Source organism: Pinus tabuliformis, chromosome 8, assembly GCF_031772625.1.
Source record: "Pinus tabuliformis cultivar Carrire ecotype Pingquan chromosome 8, CPIR1, whole genome shotgun sequence".
Taxonomy (NCBI): Eukaryota; Viridiplantae; Streptophyta; class Pinopsida; order Pinales; family Pinaceae; genus Pinus; species Pinus tabuliformis.
This window is the reverse complement of record NC_142294.1, coordinates 1,352,023,163-1,352,046,431: the sequence shown is the minus strand read 5'-3', so window position 1 is coordinate 1,352,046,431 and position 23,269 is coordinate 1,352,023,163.

Genomic DNA, 23,269 nt, shown 5'->3' with positions numbered 1-23,269 from the left:
CCAACTTCTATGAGCTCTTAGAAGAAGCTTTTTAACTAATGGATGAAAGCTAACTCAAAGGAAGCTAATCTACTTGCGGAGAGAAACTAAAAGCCAAAAAGAAACACAAACCCTAGCAAACCCTAATTCTACCAGCTAGTCATACTGACGCAAAGGAGAGAATGCAAACTACGAAAAGAGATGCCATTACTTCTATGAAGGTAAAATACATGTGTCTACACTACCTCTAGCTGAAGAAAACATCTTTTTTTATTTTTGACTAAGTTATTAGAATTATCATGCATGTGCTTTTAACTGGCTTTTCACTGTGCAGGGGTGGATCAAGGAGGAGAAATGCTTGGAAAAGGTTGGGATGGTATAGGGGTCCCTAACACCCTTCCAGAGAGTTTCACAGAGTTTGGCTATCAAGAAACCTCATTCGTGAGCTTCTACAGGAAGTCTGCAGGGGTTCTACAGGATGTTTAGGATTTCTACAAGATGTTCTGTAATTTTTCTAGAGGATGTTTAAAAATTGGATTTTGGAGGATGGGTGAGTGAGGTAAGGTGCATGAATGGATAGGGAGGTAGGGTAGGGGCCTGAAATGACCCAAGGACTGATGGATAGAGTTGAGGAGAAGGTGTAGATGGCTGGACTTGTTCCAAGAAGACTGAAGTAATGCTGCACAAAAGGTAGGGTTATGAGGGCAGTATGGCAACGTGAGGCAAGAAACCAAGTTAGGAGATGGAGAAGATGGGTTTGAGGGAGTCTGGGTAGACAGAGAAGTGGTACAGGTGCTCTGCAATTTGTGTTTCCAACTGAACCAACAAAGACATGCAAGAAAACAAAGATCTAGTTATGTTACCCTAATATGATCTAGCTAACAGTAACAAGAATGGACAACAGCTTTATTTGCAAGGAAACCATGTATATTAACTATGCAATGAAGCATTCAAAGATCTGAACATGTAACCAACTTCTGCAAATGAAAACCAAACACTAATGATTGCATGGCAAAGCAAAGTCAGTGTTTTTGTGGGTAGCAAAGTCATCCTAGTCACAGCTCCTGATCCCACTGAGGGAGAGGTGAAGCCACAGATGTTTGTTGGCCATTTTCTTGAAGCTTTTTCTGTTGACAACCTATCAACTAAATTTGAGCATGAAAATCTATTTTACTCATCAAAAAACAAACTAAATAACAAAACAGGATTTAAATCTAAATAGCAGATTTTATTCTAAGAATGCAGCAAAAACACATAAAGATAATCAAAGGAGGTATTGGGCGCTTGAGATGGGCCCAACCCCAAGAGCTATAGCCTCCTAAGAGAGATTTAGAGCTGGTGCAAAGCTGGATTCATCTTTATTGAGCAAGAAAAGAAGAGTTACATCAAAACTGTCCACAAGGAGAACTTGAAAATGAGCTGAAAGCAAAGCTAATCTATTGCCTAAAAATCGAAATACAAACTAGCTAACTTCTGCCTACAAAATGAGTAACCATTGGTTACAAAATGACTAACCACTAGCTAACCCCAAAATGAGACCCTAAGCCTTCTTATTTATACAAATTGAGGACCCCAACAGTCCTCCTAAACTTTAGGGACTCGGTTGCCCAAAACTTGTAGTTAACAGCAATCCTACTTGACTTGCTTGGCTGCCCTTGTGCTAATTGATTTGGTGGCCCTTGAACTCCGAGATGATGGTGGAGAATTCGAGGTAAGGGCCCATAAATGAAGGGGACACCTTCCTACAAATCCTCTCCCTTGTTCTCCCACGAATTTGGCTGCCAAGTGCTCATTAAGACCTTCAATTTTGTCTCCAAATTGACCAAAAAGGCTACACAAAGCACCCATTAGACTTGTTGGCATAATGACTAACCCAATTCACTCTATTAGCATAAATATAATCAAAAACATGCAGTAAACTAATGAGAATGGTGGATTAAGTCGAATTAGGAGGTTGAATGAGCCCAAATAATTATCCATTTTTGGGGATCATCAGCTGTCCCTGTCTCCAGAGTATGTCTTCCAGAGGGATCAGCTGCTACAGGATTCCTGTAGGATGTCCTGTAGCTGCTTCTCCTCCTGGAATGCAAGCTAGAATGAGCAGGGCTATACTACTGACGAGGATTTCGGCTGATGAGGAGTCGAGATGGAGATTGACAGGTATGGTGAGTGAGAAACTGCTGCTTGATTTGTCAATAAAAGTTTTTGCTGGCAGTATGAAGAAAACAGGGTTTTATGTGTGTGATTGTGCAGGACAATAAAAATGGGTGCAATGGAGGTGTAAAGAGATGGAAGAGGGTGACATATGGTGATGGACGGAAACAGGGATGTTTGCAGGTCTCATAGGTAGATTCCCACCCTTCGGATTCTCTTCCGAGATCAATTCTGTCTTGTCTGTAGGTTCTACAGGATCTTCCTGTAGAAGACACAGAACTTCCTGTAGAAGGTGAAATCTTAACCCAAATGAGATCAAATCTTAGGAAAGGGTAGTGGTCATGGAGGAATTGATTGTGAGGGATGCTTGCAGCCTGGTGCTGACCTCTGTCCTTGTTTTGTGTGATCCTCCTAACCTACAATGTCCTTCCTGCAACCTGCAATTTGTTCAACAGAAGTCAGGTTTATTTTTTTGTGTTTTTTTTTTTTCCTTTTTTTTTGTTTGAGATAGCCGGGGCACCTCCAGGAGGTTTTCACCCTCACTGCCTGCCCTGGGCGCCTCCAAGAGGTTTTCACCCAAGGATCTTTTATTCTTTTCCTGTTTTTTTCTTTTTCCTTTTTTTTTTTTGGTGCTCAGAATGTGGGTGGGGTGGAGACAGGGGCCTGCTCCACTACCAGCACTGATTTATCCAGAGTTTCAATGAACTCCTACTTAGAAAGGGGCTTCCTGTAGATCTTCAATCGATGCCCATTGACGAGCATGGGGATGGCTTCTTCATCAATGGTCCTGATAAGGACTGAACCATTGTCGTTACATTTCTCCACTGTATATGGCCCCAACCATCTTGTCCTCAGCTTCCCTTTGAAATCCTTGTATCTTGAATCATATAACAGTGCCCAATATCCTAGTTGAAATTGCTTCTCTTTAAGGTGCCGGTCATGCCATATTTTTCTTTGAAGTTGGACCACCTCTGAGTGGAGGAGGGTCTGCATTCTTTGTTCATCTAGTCCATTCAGCTGAAGTAGTGTTTCCTATTGTGCATGGCTGAGATCTAGGTCCAGCTGAGCTGCCAACCTCAATGTGTTGTATTCAAATTCTATGGATAGCAAAGCCTTCTTCCCATAGACCAGCTCATAAGGTGTGAAAGCTGTTGTAGTTTTCCAAGTAGTGTTGTAGGCCTAGGTGGCCTCAACCAAGTGATCTTCCCAATATTTTTTGCTACTGCTCACCACTTTAGTCAAGATCTCATCCAAAGCCCTGTTAGTGACTTCCACTTGCCCATTTGCTTGCAGATGATAAGGGGTGGAAGTTCTGTGCTTAATTTTGTGATGAGCCAACAGATCTTCAATCAAGTTAGAGGTAATCTGGCTTCCTTGATCTGTGACTAATTCTCTTGGGTAGCCAAACTTATAGAAGATATTTTCCCTCAAAAACTCAGCCACTTTTTCTTCTGTTGCTGCCTTGATTGCCTTTGTTTCTACCCACTTTGTCAAGTAGTCTGTGCACATAATGATGTAGGACTTTTGTTTTGAAGGAGGGTTGATAGGACCCACAAAGTCCATGCCCCACTTCTCAAATGGCTCGAAAGTCACCTGAGGTTGGAGGGGCATTTCATCCCTTGGAGTCAGTTTCCCCATCCTTTGACATCGATCACATTGGCTGATGTATCTTCTAACATCTTGATGAAGAGTGGGCCAATAGTAGCCTGCCTATAGAATTTTGAAAGCGGTTCTTTTTTCTGCAAAGTGGCCTCCACAGCGTCCATCATGACAGGTTAGGAGGATGTCAAAAACTTCCTCCTCCCTGACACAATGCCTCAAAATATGATCTGGGCCAAGTTTGAACAGGTTGCCCCTAATCCAAGTGAATGGGGCACTTTTCCTCATGATCTTGCTCTTCTTTTTTGAGGATAGGTGCGGCGGGAATTGTGCTAAAACCAAGTAATTTGCTATGTCAGAAAACCATGGAGAGAGTACTGAAATAGCAAACAGGTGTTCATCTGGCAGTTGATCATCCACCACCCCTTCTTCACTTGCAGGCAAATCTAGTCTAGACAGAAAATCAGCAACAACATTTTCCTTACCTGGCTTATCAACAATGGTCAAATCAAATTGCTGCAATAAAAGTAACCATCTAATGATACGAGAATTTACATCAGGTTTATTCATCAAATACCTAATTGCAGCATGATCAGTGTGTACGAATGTTTGATAACCAGTGATGTAGTGTCTGAACTTGTTTAGGGAATGGAACACAACAAGGAGCTCTTTCTTGGTTACAGTATATTTTAATTCTACCTTGGACAGGTTTTTATTGACAAAATATATGGCATATGGTAACTTCTCTTCAACTTGTCCTAAGGCTGCTCCTATGGCTTTGTTCGAGGCATCTGTGTGAATGTGGAAAGGTAGGGCCCAATTTGGACCTCTCAAGATTGGGGCAGTTACCAGCTTATCCTTCAACACATCCAGAGCCTCTTGACAGTTGTCAGTCCACATAAACTCAACATCTTTCCCCAAAAGACCAAACAATGGAGAGGCTAGCTTACTGAAATCTTTAATGAACCTTCTATAATATCTCGCTAAGCCTAAAAAACTTTGAACATCCCTTACCTTTTGAGGAGGTGGAACCCTTTGGATGATAGCAATCTTGTTGGGATCCACTTGTAATCCTTGCTGAGAAATCGTATGACCTAGCACGGTCCCTTCAGTAATCAGGAATTCACATTTTTCAGGACTGAGGGACAGGTTCATTTCAACACATTTCGTTAAAAATTTTCCCAGGTTAGTCACTGCTTCTTGGAAGTTGGACCCAAAAGGAGTAAATTCATCCATATAGATTTCCACCGAATCATGAACCAGCTCAGCAAATATGCTCAGTACTGCTCTCTGGAAAGTGGCAGGAGCGTTGCATAACCCAAAGGGAAGGACCCGGTAGGCAAATGTACCCCATGGACAAGTGAAAGTGGTCTTATCTTGGACTTCAGGGCTAATTTGGATCTGATTATACTCGCTAAACCCATATAGGAAGGAAAAGAACTTCTTCCCTGCCGGCCATCTAACACTTGATTTATGAAAGGAAAAGGGAAACGGTCCTTCTTGGTAGCCTTGTTAAGTTCTCGATAATCTACACAGATTCTCCACTTCCCGTTTTTCTTGGGCACAAGCACCAGAGGAGAAACCCACTCGTTGTCAGAGATGTGGTAGATGAATCCTGCATCCAACAACTTTTGCAATTCTTCTTTGACAATGTCCTTAAGGGCTGGATTCATTCTCCTCTGAGGCTTCCAGACTGGTTTACAATCCTCTTTAATGTAAATGTGATGGGTACAGACTGAAGGGTGGACTCCTTTCATCTCCTTATAGCTCCAAGCAAAAGCATCCAAATGATGGTTCAATAAGCTACACAGCTCCTTCTCTTGAGAGGGAGATAGGGATGAGTTGATCTTCAAGGTTATTTCAGGGCCAAATTCCACATTCTTAACTCGGGAAGAGGTCGGATCAGCCACACAGAGATCCACTAAGGCACTGGCTTGGGTGCCTCCTACCAAATCTTCTAATGGCAACACACTGGGAGGTGGATTTTGAATTAAATTCTCAATAAGGTCATCCTTGGTTTGAGGACCTCCCTTGGTGGCTTCCACAGTGCACACTGGTGCAGAGTAGACTTCATCCTCATCTTCCTCCTCCAACCAGAGAGGTAAGTCATGTTCGAGCAAAGGCTGGGCAGGAGGATATAGGACTAGCTGTTTGGACATTGGCCCATTCTTAATGGTCATGCTCCCAACTCGACAACTGATGTAAGCATCTGCAGTAGCTAACCAAGGCCTTCCCAAAATGAGGGGGTATCCAGTGAGTTTTTCCTTTGGCTGAAGGACCAAAAAGTCCGCAGGGTACTCCCAAGAATCAATAGAGACCAGGACATCTTCCACAATCCCTTCGGGAGTCACGGTGGAGCGGTCTGCTAACTGCAGTATTGTCGAGGTCTTTCTTAGGGAACCCTGAAGGTTAAGTTTGAGCATAGTGTCCCTGGTCATCACATTAATGGCAACCCCTAGATCAATCAGGGTGTGGGGGATTATGGTGCCATTGATGTGGACATCCACTATAGGACTCCAAGTGTCCAAATATTTTAGACAGATTACTTGTACCAACATTAGGTCGGACAATTGTCCTATGACATTGATAGTTGGGGCATCTCTCTTGCGCCTGCCTGGGTCCCTGAAACACTTCTCTTTGATCAGTTTGTTGTAGATTGGTACATATTTGATGGCCTGGAGAAGTGGTATTTTTACACATAGCTGTTTAAGTTCTCCTAGAAGTTCAGTCTCTTCTAGGTTTGGTTGTGTGTTTCCAGTTAGTCTCTCAGGAAAGAGTGGAATGGCTTTGGGTTCACTTTCATGTTCCTCTGCTTCATCCTCTTTAGGAGGAGGTTGGCTATCTGGGAGGACCTTCCCAGATCGTAGGTTGATCTCTTGAATCTCCACAACATAGTTAGGGCATGTTGTCTCTCCAGTATATACCTGTTGGGCCTGTTTGTTATTGGGGTTTGGGTTCGGTTGAGCAGGCATCTGGGGTTGTCTTGGAGGAGCAGGAGGTAATGGTTGTGGTTGAGCAGGTGGTGGAGTCAAAATGTGGGAGGAGAGTTGTACTGGGGCCTCCACCCCTGTTGCGGTGCATTCCACTGAGGTTGCAGCTGAACATGAGAATGAAATGAATGAACAGCAGGTTGAGTATGGTATTGAGGTGGATATGACCAAGGAGGGGGTACAGACCAGGAAGGATGAGCAAGCGAACCCCAAGAAGGTATGTGAGTGGATTGGTTGGGGTTGTAATAAGTTTGGGATGTCCCTTGCATCCCCTGCTAGTAAGGTCTGGATCCATGTGGCCTCCTTTGGTTGAGGAAGTAGAGTGGTTCAGTGGCTCCTTCAGCCCCTTGGTACATAGCTTTAAGTCTGGGTAAGGTTGGGCACTAGTTTGTAGGGTGGTCTTCCTCACAAACGAAACATACCTCTACTGAGTGCAATGGACACTCGTTCTTAGGATGCTTCCTTGTGCATCTAGGACAAAAGATGGCCAAAGCCCTCTCAGCTTCCTCTTTCTTCTATTGGATTCGGAAAGTATCCAGTTGCATGGCAATGATCTATCTCACCTCACTTTTAAGGTCTTCCATCTGATTTGTAAACTCATGTTTGGAGAAGGTGGCACTAGCTAAAAGTGGATTCCCCCTACCTCTTTTCCGGGCTGCCCTAGAATGGTTTCTAAACACAGTCTTTATGTCATCATAAGGTAGTTGATAGATGTCTCCTCCAGCGAGAAAATGGAGGGTATCTAGAAGGTCTTCAGGGACTCCTCGGAGCAGAACCAGCTTCAGAGATTCGGGGTCAAGTGTGCACCTGGCCCTTTTATAACTGAGTTGGAACCTTTCTTCATAGTCTTCCAAAGACTCATCACTTCCCATGGTCATTCGAAAGATTTCTCCCTTCATCTCCTTTGACCTACAGTAATCCCAGTATTTGTTGTTAAAGGCTTGCTGCATCTGAGCCCAAGTTGTGATACTGTTTCCAGGTAACCCCATGAACCAACGTAGTGCTGCATCCTTGAGGGTAGAGGGAAAGAGTTTCAACTTTTGCTCGTTTTCTGCATAGTCATAAGTTCGACAAAGGACCGCAAACTCAAACAAGAAGGTATTAGGGTCTTCAGTGGTCAATCCATGGAAGTGATTTAAGGCTGAGGGACTTATGTTTTTCATTTTTGTGTCCCCATTTGTCTCTTGGATGGGAAAGGCACCTTCTATTCTCTCCTCATTCCCTATGTTGTTCCTGTGTTCAACCATGGTCTCAAGAGGAACGTTTTCTTGCTCTTCTTCTGTGATAGGATCTTTGTATATTTCTGGAGGTTCACCTATGTGATCTTCTGGATCACTGCCACCAAAGAAGAGAGAAGGGTGATTCAGTGATGTGGTGGGGGTGTTGGGTAGGAATTTTCCTCATTTTTCTCTGTTCCTACGAGGCATGAAATGAAATATTTTTGGTTGATTTTTGTGTTTTTCTGCTTGTACCTACAAAACTGAAATTGATTGAACAACAAATTGCAACTAACTAAAATCTATCTTGCTGAAATGAAAATGCAGAATTGAAATGAAAGCAGGAAATGACTAATCTATGCTGCTGAAATGAAATTGCAGAAATGAAATGCTAAGCTACGCTTGCAGAATTGAAATGCTAATCTATGCTTGCAGAATTGAAATTGCGGAATTGAAATGCTAATCTATGCTTGCAGAATTGAAATTGTGGAATTGAAATGAAAGCAGGAAATTTCTAATCTACGCTTGCTGAAATGAAATTGCATAATTTGAAATGAAATAAACTACTTAGCAAAATGTTGCAGGAAAAGATAGAAGAAAGCAGTAATCAAAAAGTACTCTGACGCGTCCCTGGAAATGACGCCAAAAAGATGGTGGGCTCCAGTATTGCAGCAATGATGCTGCAACTCCTGGAACTTCCTTCTTTACTTTTATCAACCTGGTAGTTCGTAACAAACTTGGAAGCGACAGTGCTGTATGCATAAATACTAGCTCTTGCCGCAGGCTGTCACTTGATCAGCTGGCACAAGTCCGCTAGGAGCTTAAGCCAAATTCTATGAGATCTTATAAGAATATTTTAACTGTGATGGACGAAAGCTAACTCAAAGGAGGCTAATCTACTTGCAGAAAGAAGCTGAAAGCTGAAAGGAAATGCAAACCCTAGTTTTACCGACTAACCCTACTGGTGCAAGAAAAGAGATGAAAGTTGCAGAAATGGATGCCATTGACTCTTGGAAAGGTGAAATGCATGTGACTAAGCTACTTTTGAAGGAAAATATGGAAAACACATCTTTTTTTATTTTTGAGTAATTTTGCAGAATTATTATGCATGTGCTTTAACTATTTTTAACTGTGCAGGGGTTTATTGGCGAAAGGAAATGGAGTGGGCATTTGTAGGAGGTTGGGAAGGTGAGAAGAGGGCCTAAGGGGTCCCTAGCACCCTTCCAGAGAGTTTCATAGTGATCAGATCTTGAGAAACTGCTCACGTGATCTTCTACAGGAAGTCTGCAGGGGTTCTACAAGATGTTCTACAGGAAGAGCCGAGAGAGGATTTTCAAGGGTTGATGGAGGAAAAACGGTGGGAAAGTGGAAATGGAGGATGGATGAGGATGTGAAGAGGTCTAGGACTTGGTAAATGAGGCTAAGGAGTGATGAAGATGGTTGGATTTGTTCAAGGATGGAGGGAGCAATGTTGCACAAGAATGTAGAAATTAGGGCAAATTGGAAAAGTGTGGCAAATGAAGGGAAGGGATCTTGGATTAGGAGTTGGAGTAGGTTGTATTATGGAGGAAGGATAGGCAGGGATGTATTACAGGTGCTCTGCACACTATTTCTCAAAACTAATCAAGGAAAGACTAGAAAAATCAGAGATCTATCTACTTTGACCTAATCTGACCTAAAAACCAGAAACAAGATGAACAACAAGTTATGAACAGGAAATCATGCAAGATAACTATGGAAACCTAAGCAAGAATAGATCTAAATATGCAAGCACAACTGGTATCAACTTTTTCAACTAAAAATCTAACACTTGCAATTGCATTGAAAGGCAAAATAGTGTTTTTGTGGCAGCACGTATGCCTTGGTCTCAGCTCATGGTCCCAAGGAGAGAGAGATGAGATCAAGGATTGCTTGGTGGACTTTTTGCAGATATTTTCTGTTATCAAACTTTCAAATCAACCTGAAGCATGAAAAACTATTTCAATCATCAAAAGCAACCTAAGTAACCAAGCAAGATCTCATCCTAAATAGCAGAAATTATTCTATGAATGCAAAGAAAACACATAATAGTACAAAAAGGAGGTACTGGCACTTGGTTTGGGCCCAACCCCAAGAGCTACAACCTCCTAAGGAAAGCTCGGAGCTGGTGAAAAGTGAAATTTATCTCCTTTACTAAAAAACTAACCATGTCACAAAAATGTTTATAGCAAAAGCTCGAAAATGAGCTGAAAGGCAAAGCAGCACCAAAATGCGAAAAAAAAATGTTGAAGAGCTAAACTACCAAGGCTTGAAGCCTTCCTACTTATGCACCACGAGGACCTCCAACAACCCTCCTTAACTTGAGGGGCTTGGCTACTCAAAACTGCAAGTAATCAGCCACTTCACAAAAGCTGCTCGGCTGCCCTTGGAAATCATCTTTGGTGGGTTGCTAAACTCTGAGCTGTTGGTGGAGAACTCGAGGAAGGAGCCATTTAGTGCAGCAGACACCCTTCCTACTAATCCTCAGCCTTGTTCCCTCGTATTTGGCTGTCAACTGGCTCATAAATGCTTGACCTTGGTCCAAAAGATGTCCAAAAATATGCAATAAGCACGTATTAGACTTCATGGTCAAGTGACTATTCTCATTCATTCAATTAACACAAATATACTCAAAATCATGCATAAACTATGAAGAATGGTGGATTAATAGAGAATAATAGGAAAAATGAGCCCAAGAAGTTACCCATTTTTTGGGCTCATCAGTATGCAAAAGTTATGACTCTTGCAAGTTGAACTACTGTGTTGACCACCATGATACAAGTGGACACCATACTAATCATCCTTACTCACACATATGATGCTATCCACATTTGGAATTTCATGAAGAATCTAGAAGGCCCAAAATTGTAATTGTGATGGAACCTTGAGGGAGCCAAACCTTTGCTTTAGTTGGTTATTGGGCTATTTTATATACTAGGCTACTAGGAGGAGTAGGGGTTCCATTCTATTGTATTTAATTTTATAGTTGAGCAGAGAAATTGGGAGTTGATTTAGAGAGAAAAATAGAGGGGGTTACGATTATGTAGTAGCCATGCATGCCACATTTTTTAGGTAACTCCATAAAGAGTACCTCTTGCTTGGTACTTTAACATTTTTCATACTAGAGAAAAGAGAGTAGAGAAACCTCACTTTCTATTTTGGTTTCATCATGTAAGAGTTTCCAAGGGAAAATATTTATGTTTATTATGGTTAGTGTGTGTATTGCTTGTTTTTTCTATTTCTCATATTTTAGCTAATTCAATTAATTAAAAACAAAATAATTTGGAATCTAGTGAAAAGAGGTTAACGATAAATATTTCAATAATTTTATCATATTTATTATGAAAAAATATTCCAATGGAATATCCATGTTCGTTTACTGATCATTTGGAAAGGGTGAACCATACCTCACAAACAATGATGGTGTTAGGACATGCTATATTATAATGTCATTTTCTGCTAAGGATGGTTGGCAGGGAGGCTCCAAAACGAAGCTAAGGAAAAATTTTGGAGGGTGGTTGTAGATGCTACAACAATCTAGTAATGGTGGGAAGTATGGTTCAAGGCAGTCCACATTGAACACTCGGTACAGGACAAGGAATGGGGGAATGTTGAGCTCAAAAGCATTGTCTCCCACAACCTTGGTAATGGTGTAAGGACCATATCAAAGTGGTCTGATCTTTCGATGGGCTCCGGCAAGGCGTTCTTTCTACAAATGCAACCAAAATTTTCGCCCACCTAAAACTTGTGTGGCACCCGATGTTGATCATGTCGCTGCTTGTATTTGGCATTTTCCATAATGGAGCAATGATATATCAACCTGTTTGGTAGAGGTGCTCTGGGAGTCATATCAAACGAATGCTTGACCTGACAGTGCAAGGGTACCCCTGTGGGTGAGGAGAATATGTCTATGTATTCTTCCACAACCGTATCCACTTGCTTGAACTACGTGGAGGAACCCTCCCTAGGGGCCATGAATGTGGCTACGCTCTTCCTTACTTTGCAAGCGAATCAGAAAGAAAATAAATTTCCTAGTATGGGAGATGATCTTACTGCATTGCTTAGTAGAGATAAAAAAGATGGTGGTAGGTGGATCTACCTCCAGTATCTTGTATAACATATTACCCAAATAAATAATAAGAGAGTGAGGTCTCGACTCATATACAACATGTCGCTTCCAAAAGTATGGTTGTCCTAATAATACATCACAAACGTCAAGAGGAGCAACATCACACAATACCTCATCTATGAAGGGCTTGATGTTGTAGGGAAGGAGACACTATTGGTTGACTCAAAGATCTCGTCCTTGGTGAAGCCACCTGATGATGTATGACTATGGGTGTGGTGTGGTCTGTAGACCAAAACACTTCACGACCTCTATTGAAATGAGGTTCTTTTGGCTCCCACTGTCGACAATGAATTGAAGTGGCGAACCCTTCACCCACATTTGTGAGTGAAAGAGACGCTCCCCCTCTTCTGGATCTTTAGGCTCATTCTTCTGTATCTTGGTGGTGGCAACAATGGCATTGGGCTCAACGTCAATAATATGCTTCCCTTTGTCATTCCTCTTGTCAAGTTCTAACTCAAATTCGAAACATGCATCTAATTCTGAAGCCTTCAACACGACCACCAGTGACTGCTTGGCCCGACACTCACTTGTGTTGTGAATGGGGCTCTTATGAAACTCACACCACTTTACTGTGTCCTTCTTTGACTTTGTGGTGGTGTTATTTTCTTGCGGCTTCGACGGGTTGTCTTGGGTCACCCCGTCATGGCTTTGCCCTTTGTTCTTCAGTTTGGGGGAACCTTTCCCTTGCTTCAGATTCATAGATCCAAAGTCTCGCTTCTTTTGTTTAAACTTTTGCTTGATCTTGAAAGCGTATCAGTACATCGTGTTAAGCGAGGAGATGTCTAGGAACTCCATCTCGTCCTAGATGTACCTGTGTAGGCAGCTATGGTATTTGAGTACCAAATGCTGCTCAGAATCCTTGATACCCAACTTCATGTGAAGGGTATGAAAAAAATTGGTAAACTATGGCACGTCTTGGTCCCTTCCCTGCTGCAACATAGTCCACTTTATGTATTTATCCTCATAGCTCTCGATAGGGAACTAATGCTCCTTGATGGCGTCCCGGAACTAATTCCAAGTGGGTGCTACTGAAAATAGTGAGGGTTCCCTCTCATCCTTCTACTCACAGTAGGTTTCCCACCAGTCCTTGATGTGGGGGGTGACTTTGAGGAGTGAAAAAGTAATATTTTCTAGGCTGGAAAAATCATGAACATAAAAATATTCTTCTAGAATATTTAACCATTTATCTACAGTGTCCACATCTATCTAAACCTCAAATATGGGGATGTCAAAGTTAACTTGTACCTTAAAGTGTGTGGCACTTCCAGAGTAGCTGCCGGAAGGAGATGCGCCACCCTTGGGTAGCTGTTGAAGGATCTGTGCAAAGGTGTCCATCATCGCATTCCTTTGTTGCTCTAGGGCTTCTTCAAGCAATATTTGAAAGGATCTCCTGCCCCCTCATCTTTTTTCTCTTCTGCCATGGGAAGCCATCAGGATTTGCAAGGCTAGCCTTGCAAAGGTTCGACCAGTTAAAGCCCTAACTCCTTATATCCCGACCTCGTTGGGGACATGAAAAGAAAAAAAGATAAATAACATACCACTCTGATACCATTGATCTGAACTTAAACAAGAATGTAACAAATTATAGATATAACCATAAATACAGAGATGCAATAGAAGTAACACTTCATTTCATTAATATCAAATACCGAAATATGCTTACAAACAAAATGGAAATAATGCTAGCTCGGGCGATGGTAACTTATCTCTGACAGGATATGTGGTGGCTACATGCCTCTGAACTGTGTTACAATGAGGCTCAAAGGCCTATTTATTATTGAGAAACAATGGGAAACCTTGAACATCCAAAAAACTAACCCTAGGAGATGAAGCGCCAAAACTATGGGCCCTGTTTGGGTAAATTGGTACATCAACTTCCCAGGGTTGTAACTTTGGCATACGATCTTCGTTTGATGCACACAATACCTAGTTAGAAATATCTATCCAAGGAGTACCCCATTGGCCCTGGTTTTACCTAAAAAACGTCGTTTAGGGTCTCAAAACGACTCTGGAATTTTAGGACCCGAAAAACTAGCAAAAATAGTAAACTGTGCTACAATTAAGGAAACTGAAAAACTAAAAGAGACAGTGGTGGGGGTCCTAGTGGAATAGGCAGGTGGCAACCAACATCCACTTGGATCAAGGAGTTGAGAAGAAGATGCCTCAAATAAATAAATACTTTAAATCCAAGAAAATTGGTGAGGGAAGATATCATCATTGATGTGACAACGAGTAAATTCACCATAATCATTATGCAAATTGTAACATTAATACCTTGGCCTTCTTATACAAGGAGATTGTTCCTATAATGAATAACCATAATTTACAGAGCCACATTGAAATTAGCCTAAACAATTAAGCGGGTGAGGGATGATATCATACATCCTCCCCATTCACTTCCTGGTGTGATGAATGCCTAGCCTCCCTCCTATTTGTCTCATCCCATGGCATCTAATACACATATAGGTGTATGTTGTTAATAATCGGATAATTGTAAATAAGATATAAATACATATCTAACTAAATTGGGGTTGTATGTCCCCTAGGTCAAGTGTTAGGGAACATGGATCTAGAAATTGATCAAGCTACATGGAAAGATGAAGCAAGAGTATAATGCGTGGAGATGGCTTCTGCGATCACCCAAATTCGTGGATTAGTCTTGATGGTAGAGAATGTGGGATATGGCTTGGTTCTATGTGAAATAATTTTGTGGAGGATGTTTAGTGATTCAAATAAGATCATATTAATATTTTTCATCTATTGTGATGCTTTGATAGTGGAAAAATTGAAGGAATCAACTTGTAGGGTCATTTTTACAAATAAGTCCCATATTGGATAATTAAGGTTTGAAACCTTATGGAGCCATTTTGAGGAATAAAATGATGTGTTTTTGGGTAAAAAAAAACCTGACTTATGTTGGAACCCTATGTGTTATTCAATGGTGAAAGAATTATTTTAATCTAAGTTTGTATGCAATAGTTATGGCTCTTGCAAGTTGAGATACCACATTGACCACCATGATACAAGTGGATGACAGACTAGCCATCCTTTCTCACACATATGAGGTTATCCACATGTCGAATTTCATGAAGACTCTAGAAGGTCCAAAATTGTAACTATGTTGGAGGCTTGAGGGAGACAAATATTTCCTCTAGTTGGTTATTGGGCAATTATATATACTAGGCTACTAGGAGGAGTAGGGATTCCATTCTATGTTATTATATTAATTCTATAGTTGAGTAGAGAAACTGGGAGTTGATTTAGAGAGAAAAATAGAGGGGGTTACGATTATGTAGCAGTCATGCACGCCACATGTTTTAGGTAATTCCATAGAGAGTACCTCTTTCTTGGTACTTTAACAATTTTCATACTAGAGAAAAGAGAGTAGAGAAACCTCACTTTCTATTTGGGTTTCATCATGTAAGAGTTTCCTAGGGAAAATATTTGTGTTTATTATAGTTGGTGTGTGTATTTCTTTATGTTTTCTATTTCTCATATTTTAGCTAATTCAATTAATTAAGCACAAAATAATCTAAATAAATAATATAGAATCTAGAGAAAAGAGGTTAACAATAAAGATTTCAATAATTTTATCAAATTAGTATGAAAAATTCTTCCAATGGAATATCCATGGCAGTTTACACATTATTTGGAAAGGGTAAACCGGGCCTCAAAAACATTGATGGTGCTAGGACATGTTGGATTATGATGTCATTTGGATGGGGAAGCACTGATATAGTTGAAAATATGTAAGGGAGTTGGAAATATATAGTTAACTAGGGCTTGCTCCAAACACGAGCTTGTTTCAAGTAATAATTTTAATCCCTTTCCTCTAGTTTACTTTGTTGTGGTTGATCCTACCAACCTCTTGGGATCTATGGCCTTTATATTTACCATTCCAAGGGTAGTTGGCATTTGGTTCTATTTTTCTGCTTCTTTTTAGGGTATAATCAATATTGTGGGGTTGATTTTTTGTTTCTTGTTATGTGTGAGAGTGGCTAGTTTGTGGGAAACCTCTCTAGGTGGCGTTTGCACTAGCCCCTTTGCTTCATGAGGTCACAGCTTCCTATAGTAGGAAGGAGCTTCTCCAACTTTTAGTTTGAGCGAAGGGTGTGGTTTTTTTATCATTGTTATGGTTCCTCGGGAGGTTCCCTAGTCAAGTAAGATGAGGGTGTCCCAAATTATCAAGGGGAATAGGTAGTTGCACAAGAGCACATCCCTACATCCTAAGGGAAGATCAGTTGAGAGAGATATTAAACACGCCCAAAAGAGCTTATGCCAAAATAATTATCTTGATATTTAGGCTAAAATTGAATCTCTGGTTAATTCTATTGAATAGAGATGTCAACAAACTTTACTAGAAAAAATAAAACCTTAGTTTCAAAGTCGGGTCAATGATATTGTCTTATTTTGATCTAGGGAGACCAAGGTTTGTAGGGCAATGGAGTTTTACTATTTGGCCAAAACTTTAGCAACCATTACTCTAGAAAATGATAAATTTTTTGAGCCTAAATTAATTGACACGCTTGAAATATTGAAGACTAAATTTGCCATACTTTGTTGAATTGTGTTTAGTCTCATTTAGAGTTTTCTATGAAAGGTATGATAAAGAGGAAGAGACTTTGGAGCTCCCAACTACATCCACCTCAAAAGGGTTCCAACCCCAATCCTTTCATCATAGAGGATGAGCTAAGGATCAAAATCCTTGTAAAGGAAAAGTGAAGTGGCCTCCCCTAGATTAGGCCCTCAGATGCCCTCGTGATTTTTCTATATTAGTATGCAATTTTAAATTACTTTTTGAATCATGCTACATATGTACTTTGCATTTAAAAATTTTGGTGTCAACTTACCTCTCTATATGGAATAGTTGGGTTTGCTAGGATACATTTCTAGAACTTTATGGTTCATTTAGTTTCTCTCTATATGGCATAGTTGGGTTTGCTAAGATACATTTCTAGAAATTTATGGTTCATTGGGTTTATGTTATTGGAGAGTTGGTTGAGGTCTCATTTCCATTTCCACAAAACCTCAACAACCTAAACATGCACCTTTTTTTTGCATAGTATTAAATAAGCCAACTTACATAAAAGAATGAGAGGTGTATATCGTTATGTGTCGCTACGTATAAGGAAAATAAATTCAATGTTACGTTGCCTCTTGATTTCATCTCATAATAAAGAGAAGGAATGCTATTAAAAATTTAAATCATGGTACTCTGATATTGTTTAATGCTAAAAGTATAGTAATATTAAACTAAATTACTTATGAAAGATAATCAATTTAATTCGATTTTAATTTTTAATATTTTATATTAATTAGATTTTAAAATTTGTTGTCAAATCTAATGATGGCTTATTTCTATCATTACATAGTAATTCAAAATATTTTCCTTCCCAATTATAGATAAAGAAGGGATAATATGAAAACGTATAAGCTATAAAAATGAGTCAAAATAGATTAATGCACCCTAACACTCTACTTAATAATTTTACCAAAAGAAATCCTATTATAATAATGAGTCAAAATAGATTAATGCACCCTAACACTCTACTTAATAATTTTACCAAAAGAAATCCTATTATAATAATTGCATCGAGCACACTAATAACAATTTTGGCTTCCCAATAAGCAATACACTAGTCACAATTTTCACTTCCCAATAAGCAATTTGATCGCAAAGAATAATAGCTACATTGAAAAATGCAGTGAAAAAAATAAAATTACACTCATGGCTGAAATTAATTCAAAAAGCTTTTTGGATTCACTTACAAATTTAAAATAATTATTATTATATAATATCAATCTAAGTTATACATAAAATTATATATAACCATTTTAAAATAATTTCTCTATAAATAATTCATTGAAATATGTAAAATTGCTTAAAATATATTTATTTAATTATAAAATTTACAAAATTGTTAAAATATATAGAAAAAAAAAATTTATAAACATAAATATAAAATATTTCTATTTATTTAATTATTAAATTTATAAAATGTAAAAACTAATATTTATAAATACAAATTTAAAATTAAAATTTTAAAAATACCTTTTTAATTATATATTTAAACAACACTAAAGGTAAAATAAAATAAATTATATACATTTATTTAACCTTAATATATATTTTTACAAATCATATGCACTCATTTCATAATTTTTTTAAAAACAATATTCATTTACCAATTAAAAAAAAAAGTTTATGCGAATCTAAATGTTAAAAAGCAACTTGAGAGCATGAATAGAACTGAAGAAAACGGAAATGTTTATGGGGAATATGAACATTAAAAGTTGATGGGAGATACCGATTTGGGGTGGTTTGCGTGTAATTTAGGGGAAGAATATTAACATTCTCATTAATCAAAGCCTACTTACTAAAATGCTCCGTGTGTAATCATTTTTTCATCCACAAAGAGTGAAAGGTATCATTATTATATGCATTTGTTTTTATTCTTTTAATAATATTTAAAATAAGAATTACCTGAATATATTATATTTTATGTACTAAGATAGGTTCAAGTTGGAATTTTGTGTAACTACTACTTATATTTTATTCCTCATTTTAGATTCATAGTGCCACATATTTATAGTGTCATACATTTACCAAGTATTTGTATCAATTCTATTCTGTTTTTATAAGTTTTAATGTAATAAGGTTGTAGAAAATCCATCATATCACTGAAGAAATAGTTTAGGTTTTTGTGTTTCTATAAGTTTTAATGTAATAAGGTTTTAGAAAATCCATCATATGATTGAAGAAATAGTTTAGGTTTTTGTGTTGTAAAAACATGTTTATTCTTGCTTATGAAGACATTGCTTTAAAAGTAATGACCGTTCTAATAATATTAAAAAAAATAGATTCACTAATATAAATATTCGATAAAAGTTGTAATATTATTCTACCCTAGATTCTTTTTTGATCAATGTACTTTTTGTCATTTTGATCATGTATATTGTGATGTGATATATAATAAAAAATAGCTTTGATAATATTTTCCTCCTGAAATTTATACTAAATTTATTTTTTTTATTGTTTTAAAAAATCTATCAATTATAAACCATTGAAAAGAGTATTAAATTATCCACTAAAATATTAGGTTCCAACTTGTAATGTATTCTATACCCAAAAACATATTCAATTTCCTTTAGATTATTTGAAAATATTTTTGGAAGAAATCACATTGGTAGATTTAGGCCAAAAAAATCCAGTTTTTTCCTAACATTAGAAATCAACAAATAAGAGCAAGAATAACATTCAAGAAAATGTGTTGATTCTCGAACTTGTTAAGGCAATGCTTGATCAAGGGACAATATTACACTTCCAAAATAATCATGCATATACAATTAATGCAAATTTTTAGTATAAATATATATGTGAAATGGATTATTGATTATATAATGATAAGCTTTTACATCATAAATGGTTTAAATGTCCATTTTCTAATTAAAAAATGATATTATTTACAATGATGATGATGATGATTAATGTTCACTAAGACTAATATGGTCTATCAAACCTAAAGAAGGTAAGAGATTAATTGAGATTCTTTAATATTTTACTTCTATGATGGAAAAGAAGAGAGAGGAACATTCCCAAATCACCATAATTTTGTTGACATAACAAGTCAATAAGGTTGGTACTGTGGCAAAGATTTTGAAAATTAGAATAGATGTGAATAAGAGTTTGGTAGTGTGGGAGAAAGTTCTTTTCATATTTAACCCTCTTAGTATGACAAAGGTGACATAATCTTTTGTCCCAAGGTGTTTTGGAATTGACCAATGACCCGATTTCTCTTGAAGCTCGTGATATTTAGTTCTCATCTTAGCAATGTTCATTTTCTTCTGAGCATTTCAACCTCTCTTTTGCAATGCAGTTACTTTTGTTTACTTCCTACCCAGATGGGATGTTTTATGTTTCTTTAAGTTTGATGTAGACAAATAAGTTATAATCCAATAACTATTCTTCTTAATCATCTTGCTCGTTTTGTCTGAATTCAATATATAGGTCATTTTTGTGTTTTGGGCCTTCCATCCTTTGAGTAGATCTATTTTGTATAACAAATACAATGCTTCGAGGCACTGTTATATAATGATGTTGTGTAGCAAGAAACTTAGCAGTTACCCATAGAGACCACAACATGAGTTCCTTGCATTAACTATAGAAAGCCTCTTTAGATGTATGAAACCAAGAAAGGTTGGGCCTAATGGCCTCATTAAGTGTCCATAGTTGTTTTGATTTCTATTGGGCTCATCATTGATGTGTCTATTTATATTCAGACAGTTTGTTTCAATGGCATAAGATTTTGTATTTTCCTCAGTCTTATCTACACCATTTTACCCATTTGGCCAACTTTGAAATTTGCTTGTGGCATTCCACAGTATTACAAGGTCCCTGATTTATTAGAATGTGTGCCCCTCTTTTGTGATGTTTGAGAACATGTTGAACTAAGGGTTATAGTATTCTTAGTTTCTTTAACTAGGTGGAAGAGTATCCCTGTATCTAGTCATCATACCTTCTCCTATGGTGGAATAAACTTGTAATAGAGTGGGATAACGATATTATTTTTTTTACTAAACTGAATTAATTAATTGTTTGTTATGTTGTGATAGTTTTCTCCCATAGCATATTCTGGTTTCTTTTCAAAAGATAAGCATTGGTTGGAGTTGTTTCACTATAGATTAGAGTACAGGTAATTCATGGACTTCCCCTTTTGTGCAAGGACACACTAGAGCATGTCCCCAAGATTGTTGATGTTCTTGGACACCTCCTTTTAGCATGTATAAGCTCTATTTTTGAATGGTACACCAATATGTTTTCTTCTTTCAGTTGTTGTCCTTAACTGTTGCTCAATCTTGGTTCTAGAGGAAAACCTGGAGATGTTATGCAAAAAGAGAAAATGTCCTTTTTAAGGCAGAACACTAAAGTTTATAGATATTTCTTGGATGTTTTTATTTCAGATTTCATTATTTTTCAATAACTTTATGTTTCTTTTATTATCCTTGTACACAATGTATTATGATTCCATCCTTGTACAAAGTGTATTATGATTCTCATATTTCCTTGCCTTTAAATCGTGTTTCAAAATATTAGGTGATCAATTGCAAGTTTCTAACATATAAAGTTTCTTAGAATCAATTTGTTTTCAAGTTATGTCAATAGGTTCATCATATCATTATTTTCTCTTTTCACTTGAATAGGCTACATAAATTTGTCTATTGAGATATCCATGTGAATGAAAAGTTTTAGCAGTGAAAGTTTGTCAATTGGTTTTTATTTAATTTGAATATTCAACTAAAGTTTACCTTAAAACATTGGATCATATCCTTACCCTACAAGCAATGATTGAGTAGGTGAGGGATTTCTCTTAGAAAGTCTTATGTTGCTTTGCTGCATTTTTGAAGACCTTTTTACTTGGTTTTGAGGGAGGCCCTCTTCCAAAGGTTTATCTCATTGTTTTGATTATGCATCTCTATGAGGTTTTCCTTAGTTGTATCTGCATAAACACACCAAGTGTTGGATTTCATTAGAAGCATCATTGGGGTGGGATTGTGGACCACCCTAATATTTTTCTTCTTGCATTTTTGCAGATCCAACTTATGTAGCTTATCATGATCGAAAATGGGGTGTGCCTATTCATGATGACAAGTATGTGGAAATTCTTCTTGATTTTTTTTTTTTTAATTTTTAAACAATCTTTCCTAATGTTCAAATTTTCCTAAGGTGTGCAATTTGACATGTTTTCTTTTGGCTCTGTTCATATTCATCAAGAATTTAGATCATTTGACAGATACACACAGTACTTTGTGAATTTCAAGCCCATTCTAAATAAACACAAGTATGCAAGAACCATTCCTGTGAAGTCATCCAAAGAAAAAACCATTGACAAGGATCCGGTGAAACGAAATTTCCACTTTATTGGCTCGACGATCATGTACTCCTTCATGAAAGTTGCATGCTTGACTAATGATCATCTTGTAAATCGCTTCAGAGATGAAGAACGCCTTAGACTATCCCAGCAGAGTGAATTCCAATAACTAATGTTACAAATTTAGCTAAGTGTAATGTTTTTAACTAGGCTATTGAGATGCTTATGACAAAGGCTTCTCTTAGTGAAGATCCATCTCCATATTTGAACAAATGTGAGTGGAGAGTGAGAATTCTATTGACCCAGTGGCATAAGCAATAATTGGTGTGCATTCTTGGTCCGACTTCTCTATATATGCTAAGTGTTGTACTCTAGGTGTTGTCCCCTATACAAAAGTAAAAACAGATATCCATAACCCAAAGGCCCAAGCTGATGTTTCTTGTGTAAAAAAGAAGATGAATCTCATAAACACCTATTTCTTGAATATTCTTTTGCATTGATTATTATCAAGTTGAGGAAAAGTAGTATCATATTTTGGCCTTTTTTTTATTAAGCTGTGAAATATTCCAAATAAAAGTAATTAGCAAAAAATAATTGAGAAATTATATTGAAAATTTAATATATATATATATATATATATATATATATATATATATATATATATATATATAATATTGAAAAAAATTAGGTTTACAAAATTATATAATTAAAGATAATAAAAACATAAAAAAATTAACAATAATAATTTTTTTTTAACCATAACAATTTATTAATGAATATGTTTATGAAATATTTTCTTATGAAGCACTTTGTAGACAACAATGCTTTTATTTCTAAACTTTATATGAAAACAAACAAATTTTTTTAACAATAATAATTTATTAATGAATACGTTTATGACATATTTTCTTATGAACGAGTTTGTAGACAACAATACTTTTATTTCTAAACTTTATATGAAAGCAAAACATTTCTATAAAAAAACACTTTGGTGAAAATAAAATAAATAAAATTACATACAAAAAATTACTTCTATCTTTTATGTTACTCTTTTCTACGCTCCCACCTTACGACGTTCCCTTTACAATATGTGGTGCGATTTCTAGTTTAAAAAATATATAATAATTCAAAATACTTTCAATCATATTCCATTAAGAAAAAATAAGCAAATTTTTAATTTAATTTTTAAAATAAAAATAATTTTAGACCTTAGACTTTTGTGATCCATATTGATAATAGTATTGTCTTTCTAATTAATCACATTCTTGAGATTTGGTCAACGTTTTGAACCAACTAATTGGTTTGAAATGTCGA